The sequence below is a fragment of the Micromys minutus genome, assembly GCF_963924665.1.
Source record: "Micromys minutus genome assembly, chromosome: 5".
NCBI lineage: Eukaryota > Metazoa > Chordata > Mammalia > Rodentia > Muridae > Micromys > Micromys minutus.
In genome coordinates, this window is record NC_137974.1 from 12,312,801 (window position 1) to 12,331,691 (window position 18,891).

An 18,891-nucleotide genomic window follows, 5' to 3' on the forward strand; every position below is an offset into this window, starting at 1 on the left:
CAACATTTTCTGTGCATTCTTCCTGTCCCCCTTGTCTCTGTAGCTACATTAACAGCCCTTACCTTCATCCCCGAGTAGGGCAACTTACCATCCTCTGATCATCTCCTCGTATGTAAAAGTGCTTGGATGTACTTGCCCTAAAGTGTTATCTGAGGCTTCTGGACTGGATTCTGTTTTCTGTCACACCCTGGTTGATTGACTAATATTGTCCTACCGCAGACATGGAAGGCTTGAAACAGAATGGGAATCGGAGTTCACTTTTATGATCAGCATTCTGTATTATTGTACATCACTTTCAACACTCCTTATCTTTGTCAAAAGCAGGCATTACTGTTCATATTGCCTGGGGAAACAGTATAAATGATGGTTCTCCTAATGCTGAAAAGAGACAAAGAAAATCTGAAGTTTCTCGTTACCAGAAGTTATTATGGCTCTGGGTTGTTTTCCTTTCCTTTCTTCCTCTGTTTAAATGATGCACAGCAAGTTTTTCCGGTTAAGCCTGGCATTGTTTCCTATTATAGATTGGATACGAAACAATTTCACTTTTTAAATATGTTTATAAGTTTTTAATGTGAATTAAACCCCCTCCACATTTTTATGGAGTGAAAATTAATGAAGAAGTTATTAACATTGGAAAATAGGCTATCTCAATTACACAGTAACTTTTTCCCAATGGTTTTCTTAATATTTATATATTATCATCATAAAAGCTCAATACAATTTATATAATATGGAGCCATTATTGTGAAAAAGATCCATTAAAATAATATCTTTATTCTACAGACTGACTTAATACCCCATAATGGCTCAGAGGGGCCAAATTCAGGATTACATGATAGGCCAGAAGCTGTGTCATGGTCTAGCAGGCCAGGTAAGTAATACACATTTCACAGAAAGCCAAGTAAATAGTTGCAGAAACAGAAAAATCTCTGTAGGGTACATATGCACTCCAGCAATTATTAAAATATGGATTATGGAAGATTCTCCTTTTTGTTTTTTTCTAGGCTTATCATTTTAATAAGAACAAAAGCAAATCAAATGTGTGTGCACAAAGACACAGAATACATGCTAATAACTTCAGGGACTCTGCCTTAATCGACTAAAGGGATATATTTCAGAGTCTAGAAATGACATCTTGAGACCCTTCATTCGGTCAGGGTGTTACAGCTGATATGGCGCTGTGCCAGGCGAGCTAAGAACAATGCGTGCTAGTCTGATGGCTGGATATTATAGGTGCACAATAACTAGCAAGCAGAGCTTCAAAGAGCAGAACCGATTTCCACCTTAATAACCCCCGTGGCATTTTTCAATTTTCCAGGCTGCCAGTCAAATGAATGCATGTCTGGGAAGGAAAGAAGACAAGAAAAAGAAAAGATTAACCTCTGAGATCCATGATATAAATTCCATTGGCTAAAGCTGGTCATGTGTTAGAAAACTAACATGGGCAATCATGGCCCTATCTAAATATTGAGCACATGTGTTAGAGAAAAGATGCGAGGAGAAAATCGGTTCCTTCAAAGTCATCAGCGTGAAATAATCCTGTAGTGTTTGTTAATCATATATATTTTCTTTTTCTCTCTGTAGGATGCAACCCCATGGCTTCTATCTGATCTTCCCACTAATTAGCCAGAATGACGTTTATGAAACGACCTACATGATCCTTTCAGAGGATGAAAGCTTGCAGAAAACACGTGTCTGCCCCAAGCTAAACTTGTGGATATCAAGCATAGTAAGTAAACAGGATTCTTGATAGTGCCATTTCCTGACACTCTATAGTCTGTTCTTAGACTCACCTTCTCCACCCCCTGCAAGGAAGAAGCACTACGGAACCTAAGATCAATCACTTCTATTGATAGAAGGTCAATAGGAAGATGATGCACAGCATCCATAGGATAAAGAAGTATTGAGACAAATAAGTCGTGTTCTTTACCTCGTTTCTTCCATGTTCTAGGTACCAAACATAAATTATTTCAAACTGTCTCTTGGTCTTCTGTCTATGAAGAAGTGTCCTATGTGAAACTCTTTATGCAAATCCTAGATGTAGTAAACATATGATGAAGAGTCATTGATTTCTAGAGAACATAACTTTTTAAACAAGTAGAAAAATCTCCATGGCCATTCAATAGATTTTGCCTACAGTGAACAGTCCTGGTATTAGTGCTGAGAGTAGGGACAACAAAGTGGCTACTGACTCCAAATGTTGCTTCACTTGCTCTAGTTTTGCTCCTTAATATTTTTAATTGTTTATTTATTCATTTATTCAAGGAATATTTATCATGTCAACATTACATGCAGAATTGTATGGGAAAAACTAAAACTGATATAAAACATATCTGTAGTCCAAAGATAAACATAGAGCTAATACTATTCCATCCTCAACTCAAATTCATTTTCTATGTCAATGAGTGTCCAACTCGGCTTTCTTTGCCCACCTAAGTCCCATTCCATCCACTGTCTGCAGTAACCTGGAGGTTGTGATATTTTCACAATCAGCTCTGTTCTATCACCACTAAAAATCATCACAGTCATCTCCTGGCTCTAAGATAAAAATCAGTATTGTTTAAGAGGTATTCAAGGACCCTGAAATTTTTGGACGTCTCAATTAATCCTAAACCCTTCGTTTCAACATTCTTTATGTGCCGACCTACTGGGCTTCACTTTACTGCCCACTGCCCTTTTGCTTTATTAAAAAGAACTTTTATTTGGAATAATTTTAAATTTACAAGAAAAAATGTACAGATCATAGTTGTTTCCCATAAGCCCCTGACTCGGTTATGGTTTCCCCAAAAGTTATTATCTTTTATTTCTATGTTTCTCTGTCAAAACAGGGAAACCAGCATTACTTCATTAGAATAAGCAAATGCCATTCATTATTTAGATTTCACCAATATTTCCATCAGAATCCTATTTTCCACTGATGGATCTAGTCACTTTGACCTTCTTCTGAATCTTATAGTCTGTAGAGTCACTAGGCACACCACTGCACCACCTAAAGCACTCTCATTCTCCCTGACTCCTGCCCCTGACCTCCCTGATTTATGGTTCCTGCTCATTGTTTAGATCTTGGCAACAAGGTCACTTCCTGATGGATCCTATGTTGCCTGCCTTTATGTCCGGTGCTTCCTCCACACAGCTTTTCTTAATCTATGACAACATTTCCTTCTTGAGCCTATTAACTTTAATTTTTGCAACTAGACAATGAAGGCTACAAAAGCACAAACTTGTCTGTTTTGTTAATCATTGTAATCAGCAAAACAAAACATTGCAAGGTATACAATGGTGTTTGTTTTGTTCTGTTCTGTTCTTTTCTGCTGCTGTTCTTGATGTAAGAAAATGTTCTAAGTGGACAAATGAAGGCTAAAATCAAGTTATAGAACATCAAATGAATGATCCATTTAGTACCACAGACTTCCAAAGAAAGAAAAATTAAAGGACAGGGTAGACTTTTAGGGAGTATGTAGAAATAAAGAGTGAGCCTTTGCCTGTACCTTTTAGTGGCAAAGTTAACAATCATTGAGAATCATGTAATGCCAAATGATGTTAGTATTGTGTGCTTTAACTAAAATGATACCATCAATGTGATGTCAAAAAACAATGGAGTGATATGGAAGATGAATGAGCTGGAAGAAAAAGAACCTATACTGAAGAAATCGTTAAGATAGTAGCCTACCTATAAAATATTCACGTGTCTATGCATTGTGGCATAACACCTTAACCTCATCACTGAGAAAACATAGGTAAGTGCATCTTTGTCTACTTGAGGTCATCATAATTTATGGAGAAGATTTTAGACTTCCCAAGGCTCCATAATATGACTGCAATCCCACTTTGCCCACCTAAAAATTTTTAACAGTGAACTAAAGTAAATCTGGTAAAAATAATAAAATTCTGGGACCATTGACATGAGAGCTTGGAAGCACCAAATAGTAGCATAAGCCATTCTGATTTGAGGAAACTACAAAGAATAAGTTCAAATTTTGAGGTTGAGTTAAAGGCTTTGTGATGGAAGCAATGGAATAGAGCCTTGAAGAGATGGATTCTGGTTTTGAAAAGTCAAGGAGATTGGACTTCATTAGAAATGAGTCATTAAGCAATAATGACAGGATGAAAGTGAGATATCTATCAAATGAGGAGAAGCTAGACAAAAGGAAGATGTGTTGGAAAACTCCAGCAGAAATCTGAGCAATTCTTTTAGAATGTTAATGTTAAAATCATAATGAAAATGCTATGACAGACACTTTTGGAAAAAAAAGGTTGTGGTAAAAGTCCCTGAATTAGTGGTCATTGCAGTGGCCAGCATAGAAAAAATAAGCTTCAGTATTTACAATAGACCTAGCTATTTTTTAGTCACGTTTATGGAGATAACATCCAGGAGGACTAGTAATTTCTCAATATGCATAAATGTTTATTGACATCCCTTTATAGCAAGGACATGAAACATGTTTTAAAAAATAGTATGATTGGTACTTCTTTCAGCTCATACCTCGCTTCTTATACAGTTAAGGGGCCAATTAATATATGGGATGTGTTTCTGTGATAACACTCTCCAAATTGACCCTTGTGACTTCCAACTTCTGGACAAATGCAATATTTGAGCCCCTCTTATGCTATCCCAGGGTTACTGCACAAAACCTGGAATATTCATTAAAGGTGAGTGTAAAGACACACAGATTACAAAAGACTGCAACTTCTGCCATGACATTCTTGCTAAAAGTATTTTCACTCTGAGAAGCCAGCTGTTATATCATGAGGACATTCAAAAGCCTATTGACACAAGGTGCATGTAGTAGAAGGAAGGTTTGGGGACTGGACAGTAGGCAGTGGGGAATTGGGTCCATCAACAAGCACAGAGATGCACCTGAAAATTGGGTTTAGATCCAGTCAGGCCTTGATGAGACTATTGCTACTGTTCGAACAATATGTCACCAGAGTCCCTGATCCAGGGCCATACCACTAAGCTGCTCCCTAAAATTTTTGCTCTCATAAATTGTGTAAGATAATTAATGTTTGTTATTTTCAAGCTTTAAAGAGCTTATTACACAGCAATATAAAATGAAAATAACTTTGTATCACTAAGCAGAGGATGTTAGTTAGCAATTAGTACTTTCACCTTTGCCTGGTTACCTATGTGTAGAAACTGTTGGATCCTCTTCACTAATTTTTCTTCATTTTCTCATTCACATTCTAAGTCCTTTGACCACGAATTTGAGCTTCATTCTCCCAATACATTTACCAAAATCTTTGAAGACCTTTATGTGGAAATGAGTGAATAACAATGGAATGAAATAAAAATGGTAAATATTAAATAATATTCTAGTATCACTGAGTCATAAAGATCATAATCATAGTATATATTATATATAAAATATATCATATATTACATATATTATGCCTATTATACATATGATACTGTGTGATAATAAATTAATATGTACATATAATAATAAATTTTAATATATATATTAATTACTGGCCTTTAGGTTAAATTCCTGAGAAGCAGATCTTGAAGTGGATGGGACACCTTGATGAAAGATCTCTTAAAACATCCTGTTTACAGATCTGTTTTGTACTTTTTATACTGTTGGATACTTATAATCAAAACTTTACTCTAGGGTATTAAATAAATTTAGTCTTATTAGAAAATAAAAAAAAAAAAAAAAACATCCTGTTTAACCATTGGTCTGAACTCAGGGATCCCAATGAGGTTGCTAAAGAAAGGACCTATGGGGCTGAGAGGGATTGCAACCTCATGGGAAGATAACAACATTATCAACCAACCAAACCCTCCAAAACTCCCATGGATTAAAACACCAACCTCTGTGTGCATTTTGAGAGACCTATTGATCCAGTTGCATATGTAGCTGAAGATAGCAGTGTCTGGCATCAATTTGAGAAGAGGCTTTTGTTCCTGAGAGGGCATGTTTTCCCAATGTAGGAGAATGACAAGGCAATGGGGTGGAGTGGGGGATCAGAAGGGAGTGCACCTTTGTGAAGGCAACTGGAGGGGGAGGGGGATGGGAGTGGGGCGAAGAAAAGAGATAATATTTCAAATGTAAATACAGAGTAATTAAAAAAAACAAGCTGGGAAGGGAATGAGGATTGCAAGATAGTGAATGCTAAGAAGCTTGGCTCTGTTAATATTTCAGTGTGCCTCGTGTGATCTTTTAGCTACTTCTCTCTTTCTCTTAGAAGACACAAAAATCTAGGCAACTAAGAGAAAAAAATGAGCTTATTTGGGGCATACAGGTTTAAAAGGTTAGAACCCCTGATCATCATGGCTGGGAGCAAGGCAGCAGAAACAGCTAACTGGTCACATCTCTTTTTGAATTTAATGCTATTATTATTTATTTTACTTATTCACTTTACATCCCACTCACTAACTCCTCTGGTCACCCCCTTCCACAAACCTTTTCCTATGCCCAGTTTCTTCCTCTGAGCAGGTTCACCCCCCACCCCCCATGTCCCCCAACCCTGGCACTTTAAGACTCTGTGAAACTTGGGGCCTTCTCTCCCACTTAGGTCAGACAAAGCAGCTCAGCTAGAAGAACATGTCTTAACTACAAGCTCACACCCCCTCCAAACACACACACACACACACACACACACACACACACACAGTAACATACCTTCTCCATTAAGGCCAAACATTCTAATCCTTTCCAAACATTTATATAGACCAGGTACCAAGTAGTCAAACATATGGGAATCTGTAAATGATTCTCATTCAAATGGCCACAATAGAGAATCTGGAATACACAACAATGCTTCCAATAGTGATGTGCATCAGAAGAAATGATCTTCCAAATTTCTATGCACCTGACCCACTGGCCAAAAGTAGAAGGGAAATATGACTCTATGTACTCTGTGTATACACACAGGCACTCTGTGTACACAAATTCATATACACATACACACTATATATTATATTATATGTATTGTATATGTGTATTATATCATATATGTTATAGTATAATATATATTAAATATGCATTGCATATATTAAGCATAACACACAAAAGACAACAGAAAGTGAGTATACATTAAGGATTAAGGTATGTTAAGGGAACTGACAGACTCTGGGTAGATGACCAAAGTCTGATGTCTTGGAATGACCCACAGACAGTGATGTTTGCCCCTGTTCTGAGCCTTATACAATACTGGTACAAACATGAAGGAGAAAATACTTTACAAAATCTACACTTGAAAGACCCCATAATCATAAAAGTAATAGAGTACCTCCTCTAATTCCAGCAAGATTAGCAATTACTACCTAAACCTTTAACTTTCTCTGATCCTGGGAAGGACCTTCTGAACCCTAGTCTTAAACAGGTTAAGACACATGTAGTCATTTGTCTTTAGAGAAAAGATTAATAAGAAATGCAAATACTGTTTTCAACGGCTCTGGGCCCAGACTCCAAAGGCTGTATAAGCACTGGCGTCAATCATAAGTGAGCAGAAAGCTTACTTAAGAAGAGGATGAGCCTCATCCAAGTAATTCCCCTTTTGTATCATTATCCCTGGACTGCTGATATTTGGAAGCCACTTTCCATACATGCTATTTAAAAACATGTCTCTGTTTCCTTTCTTTCTTTGTCAAATTCTTCACTGATAAGCAAGGTATAGCAATAGCTTTCTTTTAATTCACGCTTGAGGATGTAGCCTAACTTTATCTGACATTGGGCATAAAGGCATAAATTATTAAGCCCTGCTTGCCTGATCAAGAGCCTATCTTTCAGAAAAATCAGGCTTCTGAGAACTGCCACTCACAGGAGCTCTATTTTCTAGCTCTCTGTCAGGGCTGCAGACACCTCTCCCCAAAGATTCATCAACCGCCAAACAAAAAGGAAGGCAGGTCAATGACACCCAAATCTGCAGTTTCAGCAGCTTCAGAAGTTTCACAAAAAAAGTGAGAGAGAGAGAGGGGGGGGGCGAGGAACACACAATCTCAAAGGAACATTAACAAAGAGTTTCAGAATCCATAGGCTACCTGGAAAAGAGGCTTTCAAAACCCCTATATCAAATAAGCTTCTGGTGCAACAATAATGGATTACCAAGCAGGGCATTGATGGATATATATCTTTTGTATTATTAGCTCATGTGTAGGTTTATATTCTACTATTTTTAGAAATATCATTTTACTAAAGAATTGATTTGAGATGGTATAAATGTTATTTGTGAACAAAACACACTAAATGATTCAAATCTATAGAATATGAACCGTGTCTTACAAGTCAAACAATTTCTTCTTTCAATTTGTCTTCAAGTATTCCTGTCCCTTGACCCTAAGTTATACAAGATGATCAAGTGACAGGAACCATTGTGTGTGTGGCTTTGCTCACTTCATAGGTGCGGAAGTTGAGATTCTGAGAGATTAAATTGACTCTCTCTAGGACACATACAACCTATTATAGAAGGCCAGTCACCTATCTCACTTTCTAAAGCTTTTCTGGTGATATCATAGTTCAACTAAAAAGGTTATAGACAAATTTAAACTCCAAAGTGGTGGCATATAATATTTGAAGACTCTTTTGAAGATGAGACACAACACAATGAAACTCTTAATAGATGAAAGGCTTTATTACTTACAGTTCCAAAATACAGAGGCTGCCAGACAGGGCCACATAGAAGGAAGGCACCACTAAGGAAGGCAAAAGCAATCCAGAAATAGAGAAAATAGTTCATCAATCAAGGCAGGCTAGGCTTCTCATAGGTTAGCTAATTGAGTACATCTAAGCACTTGGATGAAGGCCAGGGACAGGAGCACTACTCTAGCTGTCCTATGTCCTTCCCTAGCTGTCCTGTGTCCTTCCCTAGCTGTCCTGTGTCCTTCCCTAGCTGCCCAGTGTCTTGCTCTGGAGTGATTAAGATTGGTGGTTACTCTGTCTAGACTGCATACAGTACAATAAGTGAAATGGCCAAGGTATGACTTAACCATGTGAAAAATGGCAGCTAGCAGTAGTTAGCCACGGTTCTATAACTGGAGAAAATGGCATGTCCTCACCATTAAATTATACTTGTATTCATTTCTGCATATCTTTGACCATAATATTAACAAAAATGATGTAAAAGAGAAGATATTTATTCTAGAAACTCATGAATTCATGCATTGGAGAAGTAGAGTTCACTGTAGTGGGGAAGGTATGGTGGAACATCTTAGTTCTTGGTAGTGGTGGTAAAATCAAGTAGCCAAATCTACTTATGTCACACTAGACCAGAAAGCAGTGGAAACCAGGGATTGGCTACAATCCTTGAAGGCTCACCACTGAAGACCTATGTTTACCAGCTAGACCCACCTCCCAAAGTTATTTCCGGCAATAGCTGAACAAGATGTATTCTAAGCACAAGCTTAATGGAATACATTTTAAACTTCGTCTTAGTTACTTTTCTATTACAATAATAAAACACTGGGAACAAGGCAACTTTTAAAAGCTAGTATTTATTTGGGGCTTACAGTTTCAGGGAGTGAGTCCATGACCATTACGGCAAAGAAAACTGCACCAAGTAGTCAGACATGGCTGTGGAGCACTGAATTAGAGAAAGCTTGTATTTGATATTTATATTGAGGCAGAAAGAGCTAAGAGGGATTAGTATAAACTTTTTAAAATTTATTTTTATTGGATATTTTATGTATTTATATTTGAAATAATCTTTTCCCTCCTCTCCCATCCTCCTCCCCCTTCCCCTGCTTCTTTGAAGGTGCTCCCATTGCTACCCATCCACTCCCACCTCAACAATCTGGCATTTCCCTGTACTGGGGAAACGAGCTCTCACTGGACCAAAGGCTTTTTATCCTATTGATACCAGAAAATGCCATCCTCTGCTACATATGTGGTTGGAGCTATGGGTCCCTCCATGTGTACTCTCAGTGACATACCTCTTCCAACAAGGCTACATCTCCTAAACTTCCTCACCCAGGGACCAAGTATTCAAATATCTGAACCTCTGGAGGCCATTCTTGTTCAAATAATCTTACACAAGTATATGCAGAACTGGGCCCTATGCTAAACCACACACAAAGAAGCAACTGTGAAGAGCATCAATGGATAAAGGTACTTCAATGGAAGAACAGGAAATGAGGTCTTCTCCTACTCCTCTAACATGGGGTCTTATTTTTTGAGTGGATATTGAAAATGGTTCCCATTATGAAGCCCAAGTTGGCTTAGAACTCATGACCCTCCTGCCTCAGCCTCACCAGAACTAGAATATATATTTATATAATTTCATTTATCTATCAGGTTCTTCATCTCTGGACTTAAAGTTCACATAATTTATCTCCAATGACTTTTATGGAGATTAACCATAATAGCATATAACAAATATTCATAGCTTATATGATTGTATAATATGTAACGACGTGAACGAAGGAGTTTACATACTAATTGCAGACACCATCTGCAAAAAGAAAGATACTTTTAAAAGTTCATGTTCTTATCACAACGGTTAACACACCAGCTTCCTCTCAGGAAGGAGCCTTTTACTACCTCAAAGACTGAACTATAAATTGCGAATTCTTGATACAATAGCCCATGATAGATCCTTCCAATGTGTTGTATTCTATTGCCTCCAAATAATAAACTGCCAAGACAACATCATGCATTATGTTAGTGGTGGAGTAGTCAGTCAAACTCCCAAGGCAAGGAACGTGAGGCTCACAGGTAGATGCTAAGTTTCATCCTTTGTTACTTCAGCCTTCTTTGTAAAGTCCTGACTTTTACAGAGCAAGAAAAACCTTAACTTATAGTAATCAGAAAAAAAAAAATATATATATATATATATATATATATATATATATGGATCATGAAAACTCCAAATTCTTGAAGAACACAAGACTTCAAAATTATCAGGGGCAAAAGCAATATAAAAATAAATCAATTCAGACTTAGAAAGACTATTTTTTTGGAAAAAGATTTATAAGAGGGATCAAGGCATGGAAGTCTGAATATAAAACATTCAGCACTCTTTCCCTGGCTTTCAGAAGTTCTTCTTTCTCACTCCGTGTGTCTCAGGAAGCTCGGTTCTTTTGATGTGAATAAAGAAGACTCAGATTGGACTCAGCCCTGACTCTGTCTCATTAATGTTTCTTCCCTTGTCAGAAATGGGTGGTCTGGAGCAGACCCCACAACTGAGGAGGGGACCTGCCTGTTAAAGTCTTAACTTGGGTCCTCACCCGTGTCAAAAGAGCTTTCCAGAGAAACTCATCAATTCCCAACAGATAGTTCTCCTGTGCTATTTCTCCTCAGAAACATGACACAGGTGAATTATTCAACTCCCTATCTTTTCAAACATCATAGTGCATACTTTATGAAAATGCTGAATCCTAGCCACGAGAGCATCAGGGAAAACGGTAGCATATATTTTAAAGATTCTTAGCTCAATATTTCTTTGGTTTGCTTTTGGCTTGGGTTTGGGTTGAAGTTGTTTCTTTTTGTTGTATTTTGTTTGTTTGTTTGTTTGTTTGTTTGTTTGTTTGTTGAGACTGGAGCTCACCATATAACTCAGGCTAGGTTTGAACTGGTAATACTTGTTCATCAGCCTTGTTGGTGTTAGAGGTATGTGCTGTCACATGAGATTAAATTATGTAATACTCTTAAAATGCAGTAGCCTGTGTGGTCTGACTCTAGAAGAATATCATCAAAACGGAAGCTCAAGCCAAACAAAAATCTCCCATCACTATTCACGCACAATTCAAACTATTTTCGGTGCCTGTGCACTAGTGCATATGTGTCAGCTGTACTTTCTTGCACAATCTTTTATCTTGAGAGATTTCTTTTTCTGTTACTCTAAAGTATTCTATATCTACCACTAACCCACCTTTTAGACCCACCTCTTCTATCTCAGTGGACATAACAAAGTCACTTCACCACCATGGGTCAGGCACTTGTGAGGAGAATCAGACCATTACACTAGGCTTGAACAGGTAAAGGTTTGTTGTCACAACAGGTGAGAAAGGGGGACACTAAATACACCTAGGATTCTGAAACTTCACTAAGCAGGATATGAGTTGGGTGAATTAGCATCATCAGTTCTAGAGTTAGTATTTGAAATGCATAATCTTACTCAGTACTGAAGGACTGTGATATTCATTACTAACGATATTTTAGATGTGAAAAAAATGATTGTATGAAGGACCAGTAACAAATGGATCGATAACATACAACATCATCCTCCTTTTCATGATGGTGCTTGAACCTGGCAAAGCCAATCCAATTCCAAAACCTTTGCATTTTCCTGTTGTGCTGAAGTACAGACTTTAGTGGCTATTGTTTCTGTTGGCTTATCATAATCAGCTGCTGCTATATCAGTGATAAGTTTGCTTTGGAAGATTCTGGCAAAGAACAGGTCAGAGATGTGGTACATAGAGCTGTTTTGTTTATTTCAAAGCCACCTAAATCAAATTTAACTATGTTGGCATTATTCAGCAAAACGATCACACAGAAAAACAAAGAGAGAACCAGAGGCTTGCCAGGAAATGCCGAGAACAATAGAGTTATTAGAAGATACCAAAATAACATTGATTTTCTTCAGAAAATGTTCCTGTTGTGATCTGCACACACTGATACCACAGATGGACCCAGCATAGCTGAGGCAAGCTCTGTGCTTCCGCTATTTACTTAAGCAGCACCGGGGTTCTCAGAAATAGTTGCTATGCCAACCAGCCCTGGGACTATATATACATTCATGACCAGGGCTTATTCCTAGGGCTTTGTTACCTCTCTTTCAAAAGTTTGAATCTCTCACTGCTAAACTGCTTACATTCATGCATTACTGCCTCTGATAGCCAGCAGCCTTCCCCTCAGCAGGTGAAAGAAAAAAAGAAATAAAGAAATAAACCAGGTGCAGCTCTACAAGCTAGGCTGAGCAACATCACACTTTATACAGTCAGTGCCCAGAGTATCCTCTGGACCCAGGTCTCTAAAGGCAGGATGATTTGATGTCAAAGGGCAGCATCCTTGTCACCTATTTTTAATTATCACATGTGAGTTTCAGCACGCACTTTCTCAGTGGATAAAGCAGAACCTGCTTTTGAGAAGCTGGGATGATGGTGCTTTTTGAAATTTCTCTGCCACAGTCTTAATAGGACACATTTCACAAATAACCATTAGCCAACAAATATGGTCAATCAATCTACCGCTGGTCTCCTGCTAGAGCTGAATTTAAATAAAACAGTAATGTTGAAAGCTGAAGAATGAATGCTCTTTAATTACCTTTTCTCCTGTTTATGTTACTTTGATGGCTTTTGTTCAATTGCGTCTGAATTTTCAGTCTGTTTATTTTATAATTATTGGATGACTACAGGCTGCACAGCCACTTCAATTAGATTTTGATGGTTGATAAAAACCATTGTTGACAGGGAATGCACAAATGAATTTGGGGAAACCAGATTAGTGATGTTTGCATTGTTGCATTTAAATAAAATAAAATGTCCTGGCAGCAATGTGATCAAATCTGGAAAAAAAAAATCAGAAGAAAGAGAAATTGGTTCCATGAGAAATGGTGTTTTGAGGGATGCTCTTTCCTAATAAGCCGTTGTTTTAAACCTCAAGTGTACTGCCACTTCTTCAGACAGATTATGAAATTGAAAAACAATCATATAATCTCTTCTAACAAGAGGTTTTCCAGTAGACAGATGGCTTGAAAAGAGAAAGAAGCAGAAAAAAAAAAAAACAAAAAACAAGAACTAAATACTTATAATACATTCTAAACCCATTTGAATCGATAAGGTAGAAAAACATGATGATAAGCAGAGGGGTTAAGGTTGTTCTGTTCGCCCAGAAAATCGGGACCCAGAGAAGAGAGCTTGGAAACATTTCCATCTCTAATCAACAGCTCAAACGTGGCAGATGAGGCTGAGTGTAAACCTCCTTCCTAGGAACAGACCCTGCTCAAGCAGGTCCAGTCACAGTACGAGAAGGGCAGTGTCTGGAGGGGAAAGTATTCTCAGAGAGACAAGAGGCCACGCACAGCTGGTCATACGGAATAGAAACCACTCTCCACACACCATGACCCTCTGGGCTACACAATCAGCTCAGCATGTTCATGAAGACCTCATATTGCAGCTCCAACCACGTAGGCTCTCAGGCTCAAGTTGGAACATAAAAAGTTGACCAAGGCAGGGCTTGGATCACAACTCATGACCACCTTAATGCCAGTGCCCTTGACCATTTGGTTATTACAAATTATCGTCTTGGATAACTTTCACTAATTAAATCCATCTCTTTTTAAATGTCTCTGGTCTTTGCTCATTGAGCAGAATTCAAGGGCTTCACCAGAAAAGCTCAGTTGTATTGGAAGTAAGAGGCAAGACTCACTAATGAGATTCTAAATAACCTGACATTAAACGTTCTGGAAAGGAAACCCAAAATGCTCGGTAGCTCATCTGATTTTTAATTTCACTGTCTGTTAATAGTGTCAGGAAACAACTACGCAGCAATGCCTGTGTGCCACGTTCTTTTTTTAAGCAGGTTATAAATACTAATTCATTTAATTGTTAAAACATTCCAAAATGTCACAAACTTTAGCTTCTTTCAGACCCATCTCACAACCAGGAACAAGAGGATAAAGGGCTCCCTCAGCTACTAAGATGCAGAAGCGTAGACCAGGCACGCTTAGTCTAGAGTCCACCCTGTGGTTTGCAAATATTTGCTGAGCCTGTAAGGGTATGTGCTGGGCAGAGTAGTGGTCGAGGGCTAATAACCCCACATATTCTCATTGTACACTCCTGGTCTACTAAAAAGTTTATTTATTTATTTATTACCTATTTTTATGACGTACTATCCTTTGGCAACCACTGGACACTGGTTCTGTGACAATAACCAATACCAAAGCCCAAAGATGCACAAGACCATTATATAAAATGGCACACTTGTTCATGTAAGCAGTAAGTCTCCTACATAGTCACATCTTTTAAAGTACTCAGAATACTTGGTCCAGTGTAAACACCAAGTAATTAATTGTTATTATAGATTTGAGGATTAATAGCAAGAAAAATTCTGTACATTGTTAAAACAGAAACAATTGGTTTTTTGAACACATTCCTTCTACAGTTGGTTAAATCCTCAAGCAGAATTTGCATCTGTAACAAGCCGAAGGTAGTGCTACCATAGTTGGAATGTTAGAAACTTGTTTCAAATTATTGGTAAGTGTTAAAAATATTACTAACATTTCAATATACAAACTTTATGGCTAATATTCAAATTTATTTATAGTATACTTGGTATACAAGTAAACTGCTTTTATTCTTTCCTTTCACACTTAGTAATTAGCTCTGTAAATATCATATCTATTTGTAAAATGTTCCCTACCTACTCTCCAGCTGTGTACAGAATTTTATTTTGTCTTCGTACAAGTCAATGAATTCATGTAACTGTTATGTTCTCAAAGTGATAGAGAAAATTCATCAGACTGGGTAACATCAAAGACAGAACTCACCAGGATCAGCTCTGAGGAGCACATGAGGAAGAAGAAAAATGACAAAGCCCATGTCTACAGAAAGTCAAAAGACTTGTCCATAGCCACACTGAACAGGAACCCCAGGAGCTATTAGTTAAAGAATTCTAACATACTCAGTTACAGACAACACTGAACATAATGTGCGGAGTTATCTAAACAGGAGAACCCAAATTTCCTCAGTTACAGAGTGTACCATCTGGATGTTGAGGAAAGAGATGGCTTGGTGTTTAAGAGAAATTGTTTTTTTTTTTTTAACAACTTTATTTTACAAAACAAAGATAAATGTACAGATTTTAAGCATTTTTTGCATAAAATTATACCATAAATTTTTGTCAGTACTTTTTTTCAGATTTTAAAATAATTTTTACATAAAACTGTATGAATATATTTTTTAGTCAGTACTTGATTATTTTAAAGGTTTGATAGTATTCATTGAAAACTTAATAGTTACAATGAGCATAAAGTACATGTAAAACAAAATGTAACATGGAAATAGTCAAAGTTTTCTTGTTGTATAAAGATTTTTTTGTTTTGTTTTGTTTTGTTTTTTTTATTTCTTGGACTTCATACAGTCTGTGAGTTGTTTCTGGGGCAGTGCGAGCCTCTGGGGTTAGCATCCCATTATCAGTGACTGCATATTATGTCTGTTCTTTTGTGACTGGGTTATCTCACTCAGAATGATATTCTCTAGATGCAGCCATTTTCTTAAGAATTTGGTCAAGTCATTGTTTCTGGTGGCTGAGTAGTATTCCATTGTGTAAATGTACCACAATTTTTGTATCTATTCATCTTCTGAAGGACATCTGGGTTCTTTCCAGCTTCTGGCTATTATAAATAGAGCTGCTATGAACATTGTGGTGCATATATCTTTGTTGTGTACTAAGGTGTCTCTGGGGTATATGCCCAGAAGTGGAATAGCTGGGTCTTCAGGTAGTATTATGTCCAATTTTCTGAGGTATCACTAGACTGGTTTCCAGAGTGGTTGTATTAGTTTGCAACCCCACCAACAGTGGAGAAGGGTTCCTCTTTCTCCGCAACCTCGCCAACATCTGTTGTCATCTGAGTTTTGGATCTTGGCCAATCTGACTGGTGTGAGGTGGAATCTCAGGGTTGTTTTGATTTGCATTTCCCTGATGGCTAAAGATGTCGAGCACTTCCTCAGATGTTTCTCAGCCATTCGGTGTTCCTCAACTGAGAACATTTTGTTTAGCTCTGTACCCCATTTTTTAATAGGGTTATTTAATTCTCTGGTGTCTAGCTTTTTGAGTTCTTTGTATACCTTAGATATTAGGCCTCTATCTGATGTGGAGTTGGTAAAAATCTTTTCCCATTCTGTTGGCTGCCGTTTTGTTTTCTTGACAATGTCCTTAGCCTTACAGAAACTTTGCAATCTCATTAAGTCCCATTTGTTAATCTTTGACCTTAGAGCTTGAGCCATTGGTGTTTTGTTCAGAAAATTTTCTCCTGTGCCTATATGTTCTAAAGTTTTCCCTACTTTCTCATCTAATAGTTTCAGTGTATCTGGTTTAATGTGGAGATCTTTGATCCACTTACACTTGAACTTTGTACAAGGAGATAAGAAAGGGTCTATTTTCATTCTTTTGCATGTTGAGTGCCAGTTGGACCAGCACCACTTGTTGAATAGGCTGTTCTTTTTCCATTGAATGTTTATGGCTCCTTTGTCAAAAATCAGGTGAGCATATATGTGAGGGCTCATTTCTGGATCTTCTATTCTATTCCATTGATCCACATGCCTATTTTTGTACCAGTACCATGCAGTTTTCAGCACAATTGCCATATTTGCAGAGGACCTGAATTGAGTTCCCAGTACTTAGACAATGGCTAACAACCATTCATTTCCCCAGGTCTAGGGAACCCCAACGCGCTCTTCTGATCTCCAATAGACACCAAAAATTAACAAGATCCACAGACACACACATAAGCAAAACATATATCCACGCAAAAAAAAAGAAAGGAAAAAGAAATAAAAAGCCGTCTTTTATAGGAGTCTAATCTCCTAGAAAATACTTACAAAATGTGACTGTGGTCTTGCTGTGTTGTTGATCTTACCAGGAGCTGATGACTCAGTGAAGAGGTTATTTAAATTTTTCTCGAGGAAAAAAAAGTATACTGAGACCATTGAAGATTTTTCACATAGATCAAAGGTCTGCTGGTAAGTAAATATGTCCAAGTTTAAGGATCTATTACAACACAGAATCTACAAGTGATTTGAATTTTTTCCATTATGTTAATTCAGTCCTCAAATAAAATTTGGTTATGGAGTTTGAGAGTATCTATCTATATACTCTCAGGGCAGTAGCAATAGGAGTTGTTGAAATGTTCAAGGCTGGGTTCAATGAAATAAAAGGATTATCATAATAAGAATTCTGCTTTTGCCTGTTCTGAACTTGGTTGTATGTCTGTGTGCTAGTACTGGGCAGGAATCATTCATCTTCTCTCCTTGCCCTCTTCTCTGCCCTACCCACAAGTAAACACCACACATTTACAATAACAAAGCCAAAAAAACAAGATTTACTAGACAAGGGCATATGTGTGAGGGCTGTCTGGGCAGATCAAGAAGATTGGCTGTTGTCCACATACCAGGCAGACATACCACCCAAGTGCCCAGAAGCTGGGCCAATGGGCTATTTCAGGGGTCAGGTAAAACTAACTGTCTTTCTGTTTTTCATTTCCATTCCGTAGAATTTACTTCAACATTGACTGTAGATAAATCTTGGGGCAGAACATAAAAAATGCAGTTATACATCTGATTTGAATTTTTAGTGCAGATGAACCTGAACATCTTAAGTACATGGCAAGATTTGATAGATGGCTTTATTTCTTCATCTAAAGAGGTGGGAGTCAGGTGAAAAGGTATGAACTCGTAACAATCAGCAGAAAGTGCTGTTCTAGAGATTGAGGCATGATTGTGTGGTTTGACAGGCACTGTGTTCATGTGGTTCACTCAGTGTTGACTTTCATCATGCCAGAAAATATGTCTGCATAGTAAGAAAAACACTAGTTAATAAGTGCTGGTTTTGCTGATAATACTAACATATTATTCATTTTAAGTAAGTTTCCTCCTCATTCAATATAGTAGTTTCTCCTTGATGTATTTTGAAAAAAATGGGAATTTTCATAAGGAAGAAAGACAATGGATGTCCCACATCAAGTGTGCTTCCCTTTGACTCTTGCATTCATTTGGCACAACATATCTGGAGGGAAATTACAAAACAGCCAGAAAATTAATCAACCAACCACCCTCTTTCCTCTCTGTCCTCTTTACAGGGATGAAAAGAGGGAAGAGGAAAGTGGGCAGGAAGGCAGGGGAAAGAATATGGGAAATACTTCCAGATTTTAAACTACACAATGAAAAGGAAACTCCTTACAAACTCTCTTCTCCCTGTGAGCTAGTAGATTTGGAGTGTGTGTGTTTGGGGG